The sequence below is a fragment of the Hesperophylax consimilis genome, chromosome 9, assembly GCF_061612785.1.
Source record: "Hesperophylax consimilis isolate HC1 chromosome 9, BYU_Hcon_1.0, whole genome shotgun sequence".
In the NCBI taxonomy this organism is placed as follows: domain Eukaryota; kingdom Metazoa; phylum Arthropoda; class Insecta; order Trichoptera; family Limnephilidae; genus Hesperophylax; species Hesperophylax consimilis.
Genome location: NC_142844.1, coordinates 5567311 through 5587986, shown reverse-complemented (window position 1 = coordinate 5587986; position 20676 = coordinate 5567311). Strand labels below are relative to the sequence as shown.

General features: G+C 38.4%; 1 protein-coding gene across 1 annotated transcript in view; it reads left to right on the top strand.

Annotated features, from left to right (window-relative positions):
- The window catches only part of LOC149420840 (pyrokinin-1 receptor-like), a 144271-nt gene that overhangs the window by 45571 nt on the left and 78024 nt on the right, over nt 1-20676 (top strand). The gene's annotated exons all lie outside the window — the stretch shown is intronic.

Here is a 20676-nt window from a genome sequence, read left to right as displayed (position 1 = left end):
CGGCTTTTACGCAAACTCAACTACTATCAGAAAAAAATCATAAATTGTTCGCCTCTGAAGTTTTGTATCTAAATTGCATTAGTATTTCAATGTAGTCAAAATAAATATACATTCAACATGACGGATAACGATATCTCTACAGCAAAGCAACTTTTTCATTAAATCTAAAGATACCCCAAATACAATATTTTTGTCGCCTAACCAAAAATTCTTTCATTAGTAAAATATTTGTAAGTATTAACCTTTCCCTTACTGTGATAAAAAATATCCACGCGTTTCGGTGCTGTGTAGTCAATACACATATCAAAATAAGCGATTTAATATCGGAAAAATATAAATATTCATAGCTAATCGCTCATGATTATTATATTTTATATCAAAAATGATAATAATTGTAATTTAATTGCTGAAAACATGAAAAAACCATCGGCAGATGCTAAAAAAACGTGCGAGGAGTCTACATCTAACGACGGTCAGCGACTGACTGGGTAGCGGCTATGACAGCTATGCGGTCGTAGGTATCGATGGTCTAAATCAAAATACAACTGCGGACGTGTGGATTTCTCATGTTCCCGCATAGCGAACTAAAGCGGGACATCAATAGCGTGTCATTTCCTCGCACACTCTTCGCGTAACAGCCTCACACGGTTGATTGTATTGGTGAATTTGTTCCCGATTTTTAACAAAATTCTCTGATTTTTAATTGAATTTGAAAAAAAATGTAAAAATTTATTTTTTAATTCAGTGCATAAATGTATAACAGGGGAATAACTTAAATCTGAACCCAGAATTTATTATATTTATAGAGTTATTAAAGTTATTAGAAGCAATGTGTAGTAAACACACACCATAGATAAGGAAAGGTTAAAAAACATCACGGAGGAAATTTTTTTTTTGTTTTTAAAAAATTATTTTTTGTTTTTAAAAAATTATTTTTTGTTTTTAAAAAATTATTTTTTGTTTTACCGTTTTACCAGATATTAATTACATATTTATAAAAATTGTGTATAATATACCACTAGTAGTTTCCCAGACTAGCTAGTTATATTCAGAGATTTATTTATTTGAATATATCGTTAATGATATGTTAGCACAAAAGAGATTACGAAAACATTTGTGCTACCTATAAACAGATACCCGAACCATCGAAGTAACAAGTATTATAGAATACAGACTCTCAGAAAATGTATAATCTACTCAACTTTTTGTCAATTAGACAACTTTATGCTAGAGCGTTGTCACCTAAATACACACTACATATTCCCTTACGATCTCAGTCCTCGGTAATTGCCAGGTCTTCAACAAATTTAACCCTTAACATCCCACTAAAACACCAACTCACGGACAAAGATCCTTTAAGTACTACTTCATTAAACTGTATAACTGCATGCCACCTACTTTAAAAAGCCTGTTAATAATTCACCAATTATGAATATGTTTTTTCCTTTATAACACAGAATGGATAAATATTAAGAGTACACAATTTTTCAAAAACTTATTCATCGCAAACCAAACATAACACCAACATTTAATTTGCAATTGTATTGTATTGATATTGATAGCGTAATAAAACTTAGACAATTGTATAATATAGGTCCCAAATGGGACCCTTGAGGCACTCCGATCCCCGATACGAATTCATCTGAAAAGTTGATCTATCTGAACTGTTCGGTTCTCAACCTCTTTCCCGCGTTTCCGATGTAAATAGATTAAGGGGCGTGCGTGGCACTCAATTCGACAGACATTTACTTTTAAAATGAACACTTATTCGCAAAGCGCTGGAGGCATTCATTTTATTTCTCGCACAAAATAAAATGTACTTGGTGGCGCATGAGTTAAGAGTTTTCAGTCAACTTCAAATATGTTTTTTTAATTTTTAGTAGGTATTTTTTTCGAATTTTGAAAAACAAAGAAGTAAACATTTATAATCTTAAAATAGTGTTTTGTTAATGTGAATACTACACAAGATTTTCAACTGCTCCCAACTGCAACCAGGGTGACACTGAGAGTATCTTCCACTCTGGAACGAGCCGAAATATTATTTATTAGTTATATTATTTTACAGTAAATTGTAAAATGACACCATTGAATCAAATAAAATTTATTTGAGCAGGCCGAGATTTGAACACACGACCTTCGCATTGCTAGTCGAGAGCCTTACTTCTCGATCGTGGATTCCGTACCTTTCTGAAATATAATCTGGGGTAGATTTAAAATTGATTATTTCTTATTTTAAAATCGTTGAAACTCGGGCAATGTCGAGTATTAAAACTAGTGAGGAATAAATCGAATGTCATACCTATTTTCATTTACTCAAGCACTTGTGTTCGGATCACAAATAAAATGGAATTTTCAATTTGAAGGCACGCTTTTATCGAGTTGAGAAACGATTTCCTCATTCAAATTTGGCGGCTTTTATAAATGATAAGCTTAGCTCTCATCACAATTCCAAATAAACGACATAAGCCTAGATAATAAGCTGGTTTCACTCTGATGCTTAAAGGGATCTCAATAACGAAAAAAACCAAAATATAAAACGTTAAGCTTTGACTTTAAAAAATGTAAAAATAAATACGTAGATAAGGTTCGATTTCCCGGCGTTCAATATAAAAAAGGTTTGTAGTCTGAAAACCCTGGTCAGATTATGAAAAAAAATCTCTACGAGGAGATAAAGTTCAAATGTAAAGTTTTCATTTCTCTTCAATATTTGGGGTGATTAAATCCCTTGTTTATATTTTCGGTTTAAATATTACATTTATTTATACTGAGTTTTTACAGAAGATCTCACTTACGTGAGAACAATCCAGTTATAAAAACTCAGTATACAAATAGGTATAACAATTACCAAAATCTACTCAGCCATAGGACACATTAATTTTCATATAACTAAATAAAGATTAAAATATAAAACAAATAAAAACTCAAAATTAAAAATATATATGAAACACTAATATTACAGAAAAGTAAGAGACGCAAGTAATACATAATATAATCAGTGCAACATACTTTTTAGATAGATGCCCATCGAAAATATTATAATGAATTTGTAGTGTCTGTGGTACTTGTTTCGAAGTATTAACCCATTAATTGGGGATAAGATTCGCAACATTAACTTTTTTATTTGTTTAAATTTATTTATTTATGTTAAAAATAAGTGAGTTGGAGACATTTTCAGTGTTTTGAATCATCCTTAATATCAAAATTTCAATTCATAAAAAATATCTTTCCTTATAATGCGATGGCAAGAATTTATTTCAATATGATTAATTGCAATTTGTTAATTCTAAAATGAATGTAATCATGCTGCATATTTGGCAGTAAAATATCGTTTTAGAAGACACGTGTTCAAAGAAAGCAGCTCATATAGACCATGTATTGTTTTTCTACCTTGACGGAAAATTGTTATTGTTTTTTTACATGGCGTGCCTGTCTCACAAATCAGCTAAATAACGGAATTATTCCATTTGGGAGATGGGTATAGGTACGGCCGACGTGTAAACGATTTATTAGATTACCAACAACACTGCCAAAGGTGACCACTAGTGGTTTGCTACGTTTGGTTACTTAAGAGGTGTGCTCGGGTTTATTGGGTGACGTGTGTTCACTGTTCAGGTCTCAGTGGTGGATAAGTCTGTCCACCGGCTGCGTGATAGGTCAGATCAGGAGAGACAAGTTTGGGGATACCCTTTGGGCTCTCGCCTTATATCTCTCATTTTGCACCGCAGAGGGAAAGATGATTTCATACGTCCGTCACTCTTGGACACACTGATCCCAATATTTCTAACCACCCATCATGCAGTTTACACATCCAGAATATCCTCACCTTCATTTCCTTAAAAAGACCCTTCACACAATGGCCCCAAAGATGACATAGGTCCTAAGATCTCTGTGAAATAAGCTGTTTCTGACGTGAAGTCACCAATAAGTAAGTTTGTACCCCAGCAAGACAAGGGTCCTGGGTTCGAGTCCTAGATGTGACCGTATCCTTTTCTATTTTTTCTTTTTCAGATTTTCGCTAAGAAATCGCTAATATTGTCTTCAATAATTAATTAATAAGTAAGTTGTTAAGTTCGTTTTTATTCGAATGCTGGACCCAGGAGAGACCAAAAAAATGATTTTCTGTTTGATATGTGAAAAAATTTAATATGTAAGGGAAAAGTGACCTTACTGACTCTCACCAGACACGCCCCACAAAACATTTAAATCGGTTTTTCTTCTCAGTGCATCAACGTCCTACTGTTAAACCTTTTCATTTTTCGGAAAATGTTTTCCTTCAATAACAAAACAGCTGGTTCAACAAGAACACAATCACTATTAATAATCAGTTTTTATTAATGCAATTTTTTTTAAGGAGAGGATATTTGACAAAATTGGGCGAAAATTGTGATATCTTCTCTACCCAAAGTTCAGGTTTACTATGCCTATAAATCAGCAACGCAATCAGAGAACCTTTTATTTAACAATGTATTAAGCCCAGACTATTTTCCGCGTAGCACTACACAATGAGAATTGTTACCATTATTTCTCTTCCGGGAAGATGCGAAGAGGAAATTCGTAAAATAATACAGGAATATGACAGAAGTAGACGAAATTTTGTCCTTAGGGAGATTCGCTGCCAGGAATTCTGAGTAATCAACTAAAATAAATAAAATATTGCCGGGACAAAGGAACGACAGGAAATAATGCATAACAATTTAGCGTAAGACGCGTTCTGAATGATAATTTAATATAATATTATTAGATGCCATTAATAATTGTGTGGAAATATAATAGGCAATTCTCTTTATCAACCCTCGTGACGTCAATGAAGTCGTGGAGAATGTTGATACGCTATGCATGTACTGATATTAAAATGAGTGAAAGAAACATAAAACAGTTCTACATTATTAACGAGTGTTGACCTGATACTCGTTAAATATCGCATGACTATTGAAAATCGAAGCGTTGCTTTAAATGGCAAGAGTCGTGTATGTTGACCAGATTTGGAGATTCGATAGTCCCATTCATTGGCTTCTGGCCATTGGGAGCAGTTTTGATTTCGATATTCACGTAACCCCTCAGTTCTCTGGAATAGTGACAGTTATATTCATCAGATGGTCAGAGAATTTGTTTGCATTTCCACTTTGGAATAAAATCCAAATAAAGGAAATATTTTTGAACGGTTCTAAAAATAAAATTAAAAAAAAAACTGTTTATAAAAGGTGATAAAATATGTTTACAATTTTTTTTATTAGAAATAAACGTATAATTTTCGAGAGATAAACATAAAAAAAGTGAAAAATGTATTTTTGTCTAAAATTATTACTCGATTACAAAAAATACACTTTTTATTAGAAAAATTAATCTCATCTTACTTTTTTATCGTTTCGTATTAAAATATTTCATAGTTTGTTCAGAAATTGCGGTCAGAACCTTTGGTTTTATAGAGGTGTAAATTTCAATTATGTTGTTGTTAACTTCTAGATTTGAATATAAAGCGTGGTGTTTTCTCTTTCTAACACCCTTTGACTGACATCTTAGAAAGGCTCTCTGCATAAAAGTGTCCTCGACTCCGCGAATAATAAGCAGAGTTTTGAGAATTTGAGTTACCATAGTTTGACTGCCTCCAGATAGTCAGGAGTGGTGGGGAATTATTTTAGTGAAAATTGTACTAATTAATAAAATAAACAAATTCACGAATTTGGGTTTCATTTATAATGTTAAGCAAAAAACTGTTTGCTTTCAAAGAAAACTTAGTTCTGAACTAATTAATGTCTGTGCAAAATTCACACCCCACACAACAGCGCTGAAAAAAATTGTTTTATTTTTATTATTTACTAGCTGACGTGAACTCGGCGTTGCTCGGTGACTTATCAATGGTCTGAGTTAATTTTAGGTAAGGGTGGATTTAAAAAGTGAAAATTTTAAAATACTATTATTAAGTATTCGTTTCACTTGATCATGCCATGTCTTCTTTGGGCGTCATCAGCTTCTTCAACCATTCACTTCCAAATCATACATTGTACTCACACCTCTTTCTTAGTTTACCACGTACGCCACATTGTAAAACAAATAATTATTTGATTCTTGTTTTTTCTACCATTTACTTACTGTAAAATGAAATGCAGATTTTAACTGCTAAAAAACTACATTATATTGACTCTATAATTCGACACAATATCTCATTGCAGTGAAGAAAGTTAAGTCTTTCTCGGGCGTCCTGGACTTTTTATATCGTTTATTACTGTACACTCTCTCTCTCTGGTTTCAATCCTGGGATTGGTTTGCAGCAATTTCATCTAATCTCCTCTTCCATTCTTCGCTGTCTTGTGCGGCTCTTTTGACTTGTGCATATTATGAGCAGCGCACGTCCACCAGCAGGTCCTCCAGGTACTCTCGGCGTGGGCGTCCCCTAGAGTTGGTCCCCTCTGTAATATTATATTATATTCCCACTGTACACTACATTGCTACTATTAAATGAAAATACATTATGTCGGCTTTTATTTGATTTCGCATCTCATTCTAGTGCAGAGATATTGCGTAAAGTATTACTCGGGCCTCTAAGACTTCTTCTACATTGCAAACTACTCTCTAAACATTCCTGGAACTAATAAGAAGAAATTCTGAAATTTTCAGCAAAATCAGTCTTGTAGTTCTAGAGTCTATAGGGCTCAAACAAAGAAACATTCATTTTACTTATATTGAATATTAAAGGTTTATGCCACTTTTCATTTACTTATGCGAAGTCCAAATATGTATACATATGAAAGAGACGAAAAATCTTTTTTTTTTACCTAATTTTTAACTTCAGAGATATTCACTCACATCACTCCATGAAATGTGTGTTTATCTCCGGTTCATCGGGAGAAATGTTTCCCCAAGTCATAGATCATTGGGGAATGAGTGGAAGTTTCCAGAAAGATTAATACCATCCAATATCCCATAGCAACGAGAAGCCGGGACAGTTGGACCTCGATAAATATTCTCAATTCGAAACCGATGCCATTGTGTCCGAATTCTAAGCCAAACCGCAAATTGTGCGAACGATACAAATTGCTCACCTCGATACAAACATTGATAAAATAATAATAGAGAATAGTTAACCAAACAAGAGACCAAACAGACTGGACCCAGTAGTACAATAACGCAACTAATTTGTGAAAATGTTGTGAGGCGGAATAAAACTAGGGGAATTGAAAGAAAAAAGGATGGGAAAAGTTGGGAGAAGTTAGCTATTTAGTCTACTTACGTCTGCTTATTTGATAGCTTACATAAACGAATTTCGAGCGATGCGATCACTTACGAGTACATATTTTGCACCAATCTTCTCTAATTTTTCGAAGAATAGTTTTTCGAATGGCAGGATTTGTGAAATCTGAAGACCAAATATCTTAACACCACTTTATTCGATGAAATATCTAAATTGTTCTCGAAACATCTGAATGGTTAAAATGGTTAAACAGTGAATAATGTTAAAAAAAATTAATAAGTTTCATTTAATTAAATCGTTATTACAAAAGGTTTCTTCGTCAAGATACAAAGTAGAGATAAAGTTAATTATTTCGAAATAGAAGAATCAGAAAAAAAATCGTTCGCATCTACGAATTTAACCTAGGACCTCAGTCTTGCCGGGGAGTTTCTCTACCACTGAACTAATTCGACCCTATTCCCTTCGGTCATATATAACTGTATCATACGTCGACTGATGATTACTAACTATCGCAATTTTTATTTTTTATTGGCTGCTATTTGTATGTATTATTGGAAGATTCTTCCTGAAGTTAAACAATCTAAATTGTATTGGATAAATATATCCATTTTTATTATAATGGGCGACATCTTTTAACTTTTCTACAAGTCTTGGATGAAAATTTATTTAAATATATTACTCTAATGAATAGTTGTACACGACTCATCGTAATGAAGAAAACATTGTTTTTGTTTGATACCCGATTGGTATTTAAAATGGACTATTTTTAAATGAAAAGAAAAGATCAATCAGCCATGTGATTATTACAAGGAGATACAAGGATAGAGGAGAGAAGGACTTTAAAACGACAAAAAAAAACACATTTTGAATAGGAACTGGGATGTGGAATAATCATAAAACTGTTTCAATATTAAACATTTCGCAAAACTTGTAGTAAAGTGGAGTGTACGGGACGTGTTCTCCTGCACAAGAAAAAACTATAAAATATAAGCACCGGCACACATTTACCTTTGTCCTGTGTAATGATTCAAATAAGCACTTGAGGTATTTCATTTGAACCATTACAGAGTTATTTAAAATATCATAAAAATGCAGGGAATATCGACTATTGTAATATGTTTGCCTCAATGAATGCGTCTTGAGAAAGACGATATATTCGAAATTTGTAATTTGCTTTTGAAAGGAACGCTTTTATAAAAGCGGTTGGTTTTTATTGCGGGTGCAACTTCTTGTATCCCTCCAGGCTCAGTCAGTAACGGCTCTGTGACATCGGGGCCAGTGAGCAGGACCGCACGCTGGAGGGAAGGCTCTCCGGGACTGGCTGGCAGGCGGGCTGGCAGGCGGGCTGGCAGGCGGGCTGGCAGGCGGGCTGGCTCAGTCGGCAACGTTCAGTCCCCTCGATCCAGGGAATATCGACTCTTGTATGTTTGCATAAATGAATGCGTCTTGAGAAAGACGATATATTCGACATTTGTAATTTGCATATTGAAAAGAACGCTTTTATAAAAGCGGTTGGTTTTTATTGCGGGTGCAACTTCTTGTATCCTTCCAGGCTCAGTCGGTAACGGCTCTGCGGGGCGCTGGCTGGTTCAGTAGGCAGTGGCAGATCCCCTCTCCGAGGCTGGCTGTTGGGAAGGCTCAGTGAAGCCCGAGGCAGAGGCGCCGCGACGTCGGGGCGTCGTTGGCTTGTCGGTGAGCAGCGAGCTCAGCAGCAGGCAGTTGCAGTAGACAGCGGAAGTGGAGCGGGGGGGGGGGGAACCGGGTTGAAATCAAACGCAGCGTGTTGGTCTCAGGTAGCGAAGCGGGTCAGGCAGAGCGGACAGCGGTAGGTGTTGCTCGGTCCAGGGCTTATGGCGGAATGGGCAGGGACCGGTTTTTGCGGCGCTTTTATAAGATTCTATAGGACCGCGCCTCCGACCCTTGATTGTATTATGAAATTCCCGTAACGAGCTTGCTTTTTTCTTGCTATGAAGCTCGCCACGTTTGTAGGATAAAATCTGTTTATCTCAGAAATATAGGAATATTTTATAATATTAGACCTTATCTGCCTCTGTCGCCCTGCCAAAACCACATCGTCGCAATATTGTTTATTTAGTTATAATAAGACATATTCTACAAGATAAGTGGTCAAATCTCTGTAACATTTTCAGAGTTTCGCTGATTACATAATTATCTTACGTGTAACATATTTTATTTCTATTCGAGCTTATTTAATTAACATATAAGTATCTTTGTATATAATTATTTAGTTAACATTGTTTCCTATTATTACAGGAAGGGCTTGCAAATTTGTATTTTTTTACAAATTTCTTGGATACACGTGGGCCGTTCAAGCAGGTTTTGTGCTTAGCCAATCAGCGGCTGCCTAGCCAGAGTAAGATGGTTGCTTGAGTTGAAGCGAGACAACTGCCTTTTAGGTCCGAGCGATAAAATTTACCGTTAAACGGCAGGGCAGGTTTTTAAACATGATTTACCTATATGTAAGGCAGGTTTATCAACATTAGTTTTATGGAAGGTTTTACATAGTTTTCGACAGTGGTAAATATGATGGCATTTTGTTGTGTTTTTTATAATTGATGTACATTTTATATTGATGATGCTGATGACGTTCGATACACTCCTTCCCGTGCAGTAGTGGCTGCACCGAGCTATTTTTTCGAACGTGTCAGTCTTCGGTGGTGGTTGCTGCATCCGAATCCAGTGATTGAGTGCGTGGTCACTCCTCCCATCTGGCCGTGGTGATTACTCTTGGGGCTTGCTTGTAAGTTCTCGGTTCCGGGGAGCGGCTGCAGGGTGACGCGCGTGGGATTTGGGCGCGCTCGCAGGTTTTGAATGGCGGTGAACTGGTATCCTTTTGTGTCGGGGTATCGGTCGTGCATTTTTGAGTTGTTGCGTATCCGGGGGAGGGGGGCATTTCAGGCCGGATGTGCGCTTAGGTGCGCGCTGGAACTGTGAAGGGGCCAGAGTTGAATCCGGCTAGCTTGCTGCTGCAATTTTGATGACAAGCCGGACATCATGTAGTCACGGGGATTACTTTGCGGCATATCCAGAGCCGGCATTCGAAGCCGGTACGGTCACTACAAACTTGTGGGTGACAGGCTAGCCATCATGTAGTCACGGTTCACTGCATATCCGGGACCGGCATTCGAGGCCGGGACGGTCGCAGCAAACACGTGATTGACAGGATGGCCAACATTTAGTCACAGTTTGCAGCATATCCGCAACGATTCGAGGCCGGGACGGTCGCCGCAAACTTGTGAGTGACCATTATATGGTTGCGGTTTGCTGCATATCCGGGACCGGCATTCGAGGCCGGGACGGTCGCAGCAAACACGTAGGTGACTGGCTGGCCGCAGTCGAATCGGGCTGCGCTCCGGATGGTGTCGGCTCTCGAGATGTTACGTATCCGGGGGGCCGGCATTCGAGGTCGGGCCGGTCGCTTCAAGCTCGTGGGTAGACGTAGCCATCATACGCGCATCAGGGGGCTCTGGAGGTGATGGTGGCCCAGTGTAGTAGGGGGCCTGTCCAACAAGGCGGGCTGCGGTACTGCGAACTCGGCAGCTTGGCGGCGAGATGTTTATTTTTATAGGTCTGCAATCTGTTTTGCGTGCCAGTTAGCATTCATCCCCCGGCAAAGCGCACGTAATGATCCCCAGTGTACTCGAATTGTATTGTCGTCATCTTATCGGAGTCCTGGGGGTGCGGGTCACTGTACGGCTGGCACATCGTATAAGGTAGTAGGGTACTCCGTCTGTAGGCGGTGTCACTGGTTGCATAGGTTTCTGGCCGCCAGCGCGCTCGGGGTGCATGTTATACCTCGGCTGAGTAGATATTCTGGCTGTCTGGCGGGCAGGCTGACACCTCTCACGGCTCTGCGGGCTAGTGCGTGCAGTGTGAGCGTTGTTTGGTTGCTCACCCGGGCAATGTCACCGGCAATGTTACTGATTATCAACGGCGGTGTCACCGGTTGCGCAGGACCCATGCGCATTATACCGCGGCTGGTTAGATATACTGGTTGGCTGTCGGGCTGTCCACTGTAGAATTTGAGTAGGTACGACACCGCATCCGGGATGTCACCGGCAATGTCACTGGTTGGCACTGGTGATGTACTGGTTGTCACCGGCGATGTACTGTTTGTCACCGGCGCACAGGACTCGTTCGCATTGTAGCTCGGCTATTTAGGTATACTGGTTGGCTGTCGGGCTGTCTACTGTAGAATTTTAGTATGTAAGGCACCGCATCCGGGATGTCACAGGCAATGTCACTGGTGATGTACTGGTTGTCACCGGCGATGGATGGTTGTCACCGGCTACACAGGACTCGTGCGCATTATATCTCGGCTGTTTATGTATACTGGTTGGCTGTCCGATGTAGAGTTTGACAGGCAGTGGCTCATCGTGCCGCTCTGAGTATGTAAGACACTGCATCCGGGATGTCACCGGCAATGTCACTGGTGATGTACTGGTTGTCACCGGCGATGGATGGTTGTCACCGGCTACACAGGACTCGTGCGCATTATATCTCGGCTGTTTATGTATACTGGTTGGCTGTCCGATGTAGAGTTTGACAGGCAGTGGCTCATCGTGCCGCTCTGAGTATGTAAGACACTGCATCCGGGATGTCACCGGCAATGTCACTGGTTGTCACCGGCGATGTACTGGTTGTCACCGGCGGCGTCACTGGTTGCGCAGGCCTCGTGCGCGTTATACATTGGCTGAGTTTGTATACTGGCTGGCTGTCCAATGTAAAAAAATGGCTGTCCATCTGTTCTCCTAGGGTCTTCGAGCATAATCACGCCTCGGCGTGGGGTGGGCGGTGATGGAAACTCATCTGTGGGCTGATCGGCGACCGGTCGCACGCCTTTGGGACTGCTGAGGACCTGATCACTCCTAATATATCTTCGTCTATATATATTTATTTTGTGCTACTAACACGCATGTGCATGTCTAACACAACTAACTCGAGCATCCTCTGCATAGTGCTCGCTAACACAATATGCAGGGACATTTAAAGGTCTAGAGTCTTTTATTGATAATTCGAATCCTTTAATATAAAAAATTAGCTTCTTGCGAGAGTCCCGAAGGGGTGACAATAAGTCACCTATACCGGGATGGGACAGTGGTGGGTGCCTTTAAATGTCCAATGTAGAGTTTGACAGGCAGTGGCAAGCCGTGTGGGCGTTGTTTGCTCACTGGAGCGGTGACTGTGTGTAATCACCGCCGCCGGGATGTCACTGGTTGCGCAGGCCTCTGCTCTATATACCTCGGTAAGCGACAGCAAGCTCAAATGAACCCGAGCCATGTGGGGCCCGGGGCCGAGGTGCTGCGACATCGGGAGCAGCGAGCACAGGAAAGCACGTGGGCCCGGGGAAAAGGCGCTGCGACAACGGGGCCTTGGTCTCCGGCAAGCCCGGTGAAGAGGCGCCGCGACGTTGGGGCGTCAGTCACCGGCAAGCTCAGGGAAGCCCGGGGGTAGAGGCGCCGCGACGTCAGGGCGTCGTTGGCCTGTGGGTGGAGCCCGAGCCAAGAGGGCTCAGGGCATGAGGGAGCCCGAGCCGTGAGGGCTCAGGGCTCGGTGGGAGGGGGGTGCCCCTGGACTGCTCTGACATCGGCTGGTGTTCCAGCGAGCAGAACCGCACGCTGGCGGGAAGGCGGTCGGGAGCCGGCGTGTGTCTGCTTTCAGGGCGGGAAACCGGCATCTTAGATGACTTCCGGGTCTCTCAGCCACTGCAAGGTGATGACATCTCCACCGGGGCAGGACTGAAGGCGTGATGTGTGGTTCCGGCTCGAATGGACCACTTTGTACGGGACGTGTTCTCCTGCACAAGAAAAAACTATAAAATATAAGCACCGGCACACATTTACCTTTGTCCTGTGTAATGATTCAAATAAGCACTTGAGGTATTTCATTTGAACCATTACAGAGTTATTTAAAATATCATAAAAATGCAGGGAATATCGACTATTGTAATATGTTTGCCTCAATGAATGCGTCTTGAGAAAGACGATATATTCGAAATTTGTAATTTGCTTTTGAAAGGAACGCTTTTATAAAAGCGGTTGGTTTTTATTGCGGGTGCAACTTCTTGTATCCCTCCAGGCTCAGTCAGTAACGGCTCTGTGACATCGGGGCCAGTGAGCAGGACCGCACGCTGGAGGGAAGGCTCTCCGGGACTGGCTGGCAGGCGGGCTGGCAGGCGGGCTGGCAGGCGGGCTGGCAGGCGGGCTGGCTCAGTCGCCAACGTTCAGTCCCCTCGATCCAGGGAATATCGACTCTTGTATGTTTGCATAAATGAATGCGTCTTGAGAAAGACGATATATTCGACATTTGTAATTTGCATATTGAAAAGAACGCTTTTATAAAAGCGGTTGGTTTTTATTGCGGGTGCAACTTCTTGTATCCTTCCAGGCTCAGTCGGTAACGGCTCTGCGGGGCGCTGGCTGGTTCAGTAGGCAGTGGCAGATCCCCTCTCCGAGGCTGGCTGTTGGGAAGGCTCAGTGAAGCCCGAGGCAGAGGCGCCGCGACGTCGGGGCGTCGTTGGCTTGTCGGTGAGCAGCGAGCTCAGCAGCAGGCAGTTGCAGTAGACAGCGGAAGTGGAGCGGGGGGGGGGAACCGGGTTGAAATCAAACGCAGCGTGTTGGTCTCAGGTAGCGAAGCGGGTCAGGCAGAGCGGACAGCGGTAGGTGTTGCTCGGTCCAGGGCTTATGGCGGAATGGGCAGGGACCGGTTTTTGCGGCGCTTTTATAAGATTCTATAGGACCGCGCCTCCGACCCTTGATTGTATTATGAAATTCCCGTAACGAGCTTGCTTTTTTCTTGCTATGAAGCTCGCCACGTTTGTAGGATAAAATCTGTTTATCTCAGAAATATAGGAATATTTTATAATATTAGACCTTATCTGCCTCTGTCGCCCTGCCAAAACCACATCGTCGCAATATTGTTTATTTAGTTATAATAAGACATATTCTACAAGATAAGTGGTCAAATCTCTGTAACATTTTCAGAGTTTCGCTGATTACATAATTATCTTACGTGTAACATATTTTATTTCTATTCGAGCTTATTTAATTAACATATAAGTATCTTTGTATATAATTATTTAGTTAACATTGTTTCCTATTATTACAGGAAGGGCTTGCAAATTTGTATTTTTTTACAAATTTCTTGGATACACGTGGGCCGTTCAAGCAGGTTTTGTGCTTAGCCAATCAGCGGCTGCCTAGCCAGAGTAAGATGGTTGCTTGAGTTGAAGCGAGACAACTGCCTTTTAGGTCCGAGCGATAAAATTTACCGTTAAACGGCAGGGCAGGTTTTTAAACATGAGTTACCTATATGTAAGGCAGGTTTATCAACATTAGTTTTATGGAAGGTTTTACATAGTTTTCAACAGTGGTAAATATGATGGCATTTTGTTGTGTTTTTTATAATTGATGTACATTTTATATTGATGATGCTGATGACGTTCGATACAGTGGAGTAACCTAAGTAATTTGACTTTAATAATTCTTCAAACTTCTCTAGTTACGGAGTAGTCCAAAGGATTGTGTGCTCACCTAGGCGTTACATTTCAAATCATCTGTTAGCCCTCCATCATTTGATAAAAGATATTCCCTTCATATAATGATGATTGCTAAAGAAAATAAATTAGGATTTTCCTACAACTTCTTACGTTTTTTATCAACCTAGGTAAAATAATCGATTTTGTTTTACGAAAATGTTTTTGTTGATTGTTTTTCGATAAGTGTATGCAATAATATAAACATCACACATGAAAAAGGTGTACAAAAAATTTGTTTGCGTCTTCCACATTGGTATCATCGAAGTTCTCAAGCGATCCTCTATCGAATCTTTCAGAGCTTTTGTTGAATGCGCTCATAGAATAATTAATTGAGTCGAAAATGATTGTGCTACAAAAACTATCACACTTTCAAATAGAATACACAAGTGTCGTAAATATATTTTTAATGAAATTACTTCATCAAGTTTACCGCACCTTCCAAATCGCCCTTTGAATATTTCATAATACTATCGCACGATACGTGTTGTGTTTGCATGACTTTTTTCAAATGAGAAAAATCCATCATATAATCATAAAGCTCCATGCTAACCTTATTTAATCAGCGGGCAAATTAAAAAGCTGTCTTTTTGGTGGTTCCATGATAACTCAACAAAGTGACAATTCAACACACTTTTAAAAAGTGACATAAAGTCATTAGAAACGATGAAAAATTTTTTTTTTAACCTAACCTACATAACCCAGTTGACAAATGTTTTTTTTTCATCACTTTCCATGACTTTATATAACTTTTTAAAGATGTGATGAATTATCATTGTGATGATTTATCCGGTTACCCTTTTTGGTATATTCCTATAGGGTCGAAATTCGTCACCGTTGCTTTTAAACAATAAATTATTAATGTTTGACAAAGGAAAAACTCTGACGTCATGTAAATTGCACATCTTCGTTATAAGGCCTCTACCAATATGGCCCGCCACGTAGCTGGTGCACAGGCCCATCCGCCGCCAAGATCTGAACAAACATTACCCCAAATACCCCTTGCTAAGTCAAGTCTAAGTCAATGTATAGAACCACTGGGGGTGATCATAGGCTGAGGTGTTCATTTCTGAAAAGTTGTGTTTTCCGAAAAGAAAATTTCAATAAAAATGTAAAAGCTCATTTCAATTGTATGATAAAAATACCTTAAAAATATAACTTTTGGGAAAACTGTATTTTCTATTCAAATAGTAAGTATAAGCCTATTTACTGAGGCTTTGTTTCAATGATTTTTCGCAAGGACATCCCTGTATTGTTTACCTACGAAAGAACCATTACCCACAATTCTATTTATGTTGTTTTGGTAAACTATAATTACATGACCTATAAAATGGTTGAAATATTAGACAAAGTTAAAATAAGAAAGACAAAGACAAAAACGACCAAAATGAGGTTTTTTCTTTTAGATCACGAGTTGTTTGTATTTCTTAAGAATGCAGAACCGTTCATGTTGGTGATTTGATGTTCAATATTTCTTTCTTGTAAATGTAGACCCATTCTTTCTTACGTTCATAAATTACAGATAAAGGTTTTCCACGTGACCTTGATTTATTACTCTTGGATAAGCTGTTACCACTACTATACCCCACTTTTCCGCCCCCGCTCGCTCGTTTGTTTATTCCGTGTATAAAAATAGACACATTGTGCAGTTGATGACACATATTACAGAAAAAAAAATATTATTCGATAAATAACCTGTTTTAAGTATTGTAGAGAGATAGAGTATTAGAGAAAAAAACTAACAGAGAGGTTGTTAAAAACTTGTTTTTCATTTTGTAGATGCAGAAAAACGTCTTTAGTGAGGGCTTCAAATAATATATCTTATTTTAAATCAACATAATACTAGATATTTTGAGGTCTCCCTTAGGGGAAATGTCATCGCTAGGAAAGTTGTGCGATTTTCAAGGAAAATCGATATCGTAAGAGAGTCACAATTGCCCGGGGGCGGTGAAACTGGAAAATATGGCATCCTTAGTGGGGATTATTGCGAGCATGTGGGAAGTAGTTGCAATGAACGGTAGAGTGGTAAAACATGTGGAAAACTAAAGGGCACTGAGACGAACCTGACTTACTCTACCAATGATTCCTAACTTTATTTGGACTAAAAAATATTAAAATATTGAAGACAATATTAGTGATTTCTAAACGAAAATCTGAAACAGAAAAATCAGAAAAGGAAACCGTCACATCTGGGACTCGAACCCAGGACCCTTGTCTTTCCGGGACAGTGCTCTACCAACTGAGCTAATGGAACCCTATTCCCCTCGGTCACTTTTAACTGTATCATACTTCGAATAAGAACTACTAACATTGTCTTCATTTTTTTCACCGCACATTTTTATTGGCAACTATCTTTATGTATGATCGCAAGATTCAACCCGAACTTAATGCAATCCAGACAGCGTCTTTTTAGATAAACCTATATTATTTTTTTTTATTTTTAATGTGCGACATCTGTTGACTTTTCTGCAAGTCTAGAATGAATATTTATTTTCGGAATAACTTTATTGAGTAAAACCTCAAATTGTAATATTTAAATATTGAAGACAAATAAATAAATAAAAAAATATTACTTAAATTTTGATCTTCGATGACAATTTTGATGATTTTAAATTTTAATTTAATTTTTTTTTTTGAAATACGAACAAAAAAGAATATGTCAAATGTCGTCACCCCGACCTTAATTGTTCAATACCTACCTATTTTGCTTATTATGGTATAATGTTTTTCGATGAAAAGTATTTTTTTTAACTCACCGGAGACCAATTTACAAAATTTATTTTATACAGTGATTTAGTTTTGGTGTATTATGCCGTATTGCGCTATCTCCTTCTTTAGCCAACGTTTTGGACAGCACTACAGTTTCCATCATCAGGGCAGATGTGTAAAGATTGTGAAACTTTATTTATACTCCGAATAGGTCAGCAATTACTGGTTAAAATGAGTCAATTACGTATCTCAATACCCCGTATATATTGTATAACTCTAGTAATTTGATAGCTAAAGGTTCTTTGCATATTGAAGGGTATCTGCTTATTTTGTCCTAACATAAAATAAAGTTTCATTTTTCGAATTTCTTTGTACTAATGAAATCAATTGGTGATATATTATATCGATAAACCCGTCAATTAATCTCTTATCTTTGCAATACACCATTTTTCATACGAAAACTGAAATAAAGCATTTTCTTTTCATGAAACGTCTTTCAAAAATACAGCGATTGCCTTTTTATGGAGATTTTTTGCGTTATTCACAGATATTTTGCTTACAAATCGCATTTTATCCTTAATAGAAACACTGCAGATAACATCATTTAAGTCAAGATATACAATATTACCAGTAAAGAGTCTGGAAAACTCTTTCAACGGTATTTTTTTACCACGATGTATGTTAAGTTCATTATATTGATAAGTTCATTCGAAAAGTTAAATTTAGCTGTTTTTGAGTTAAATCAGGCTAGCAATTCGGAAAAAAGTTCTGATACCAGCCTTATTTTATATATATATAAAATAATGACTTGTAATTAAAGATACGTAGAATAATAAAAAAGTATTTTAGGAGAACTTTTACTGTAGGTTGTTGTGTAGGTGAAATTATATCCATTAGAGCCGATGTCATATTTGGGGATACTGCGTGGAAGGTTTTATCGTGGAAAGGAAAGACTGAACCCGGGGCTGACCTAAGTTAGAGGAGGGAAGAAACACAGAGGCCGGCAAAGTATTCAACAAACGCCTCGACACGTTTTCAAGTGGCAAATGTCAACTGTACTTAGTACTTTATATTTTTAATGTTTTTCTCAACGATTTTTTTTTAAATCTCCATGGGATTTTAAATTTTATTTGGAAGGCCATTATATAATTTTGTAGTTTGGAATTACTAATATTTTTTACAGTCAAAAGATGGATTTTATTTTGGGATTTTTAGAAGACTTGAGGTTTTCATTCTTAAATCTGACTATTCTGTATTATTATAATAGTGCAGCATGGAACCAGTTGATGTGGTGTGTATCTACGTAAATTGTACAACCATAATATAAGTTACAAATCCAATGCAATTAAAATGCTAGGAAAGTTAAATAATGAAAAACCAAATTTGTATGGTAACTTCCATAGACTGATAAGATTTTTAAACATGAAGATTTAGTCTTCCGAGACAAAAAAGAATATTTAATTCTAAAACTTGGAAAAATGAAATTTATTTAAAAGCCTGTAAAATTGAATAAAGTGTTATTTTGTCACATTATGCTACGTATAATTCGTTATACTACAACATGTTCGAAAAAATAGAAAGTAATTATAATCTTCTCAGTGACAAAAATATCTTAATATTAGGTGATTTGAACCTCCCTTCCTGTAACTCCAATATATATAAGTGTATACCCATTTCCACACCTCGCACTACGGCACACAGAGTATATCCTAAGTGGTACACAGATAGTATTATTTCAAATATTAAAATTAAACATATTTTTCATAAGCGATGGAAAAAAACACGTCACAACTTGGACTATGCTAGTTTTTCAGCCTATCGCTCCATCGTAAAACATGAAATCAGTGAAGCTTTTAAAAATCATTTAACTTCAATGGAAGAAAAATTATCTATCGATCCCAAACAGTTTTGGAAGTACATTAAGGATCTAAAAAAATCCAACAACTCATTTAAGTCTATGATTCTTGACGGAGAGGAATTGACTACTGATGATGAAATCGCAAATAGTTTTGCGACCTTTTTTTCATCTGTTTACAAAAATGTCCAACTAACTCTCAATATTGACTCTACCCTTCACACTGTACAGATTGGGCCCTCATTCGACCTGGTCAGTATTTCAGAAAAAGATGTTAAGGATGCACTCTCAAATTTAAAGAAACCTCACTCCATCGGTCCTGACAATATTCCAACATTTATACTAAAGGGTTGTTCCGACCTTTTAATACCACCATTATGTAATCTCTTCAATGTTTGCCTAAAAAACGGGATTCTCCCAGACATCTGGAGATTAACTAAAATAACCCCTATCTACAAGAAGGGAGACAAACGCGATATCCGGAATTATCGACCAGTTGCCGTTCTATGTTCCATCATGAAAATATTCGAGAAAATTCTACATAAATATATACTTAATCACGTTAATCCAATTCTTGATGACCGTCAATATGGTTTTAGACCCCAGATGTCAGTAACATCAAACCTCTTATGCATCTCAGATTTCTTATCACAAACTCTCGACAATCGGGGACAGGTGGATGTTGCTTATTTCGACCTGGAAAAAGCATTCGACAAGGTTGACATCGACATTCTTCTAAATAAGCTAGCTTCATTTGGTTTTTCCAAAAGACTACTCTGTTTTTTTGCTTCATATTTTCGAAATCGTAGACAGTTTGTTTATTATAAGGGTTCCAGTTCTTTGGAATTCACAGTTTTTTCTGGAGTTCCTCAGGGGTCTATCCTTGGACCACTTCTGTTTCTGATTTTTATCAACGATATTGGTTCAGTCATCACACATTCGCTGTATTTACTATTTGCAGATGACTTGAAACTATATCGTTCAATAAAAAACCATCTTGACTGTATTCTCCTTCAACGTGATATCGACTGCGTCTCAAACTGGGCCAAAATAAATGGCTTAAACTTCAGTACACCCAAGTGCAATATCGTCTCGTATACAAGATCAAAGAAACCGCATGTATTTGAATATACAATCAATGAAATTATTCTCCAACACCTAAATCAAATCAAAGATCTAGGAGTTATTTACGACAGCAAACTAACCTTTCACCAACACATCGATGATTTAATAAGCAGAGGATACAGGCTTCTCGGCTTCGTAATTAGAAACTCATATCCGTTTCGTAACACAAAAACACTGACGTTATTATATAACACACTAGTCCTAAGTGTACTTGAATCAAACTCGATCATCTGGGCTCCACAT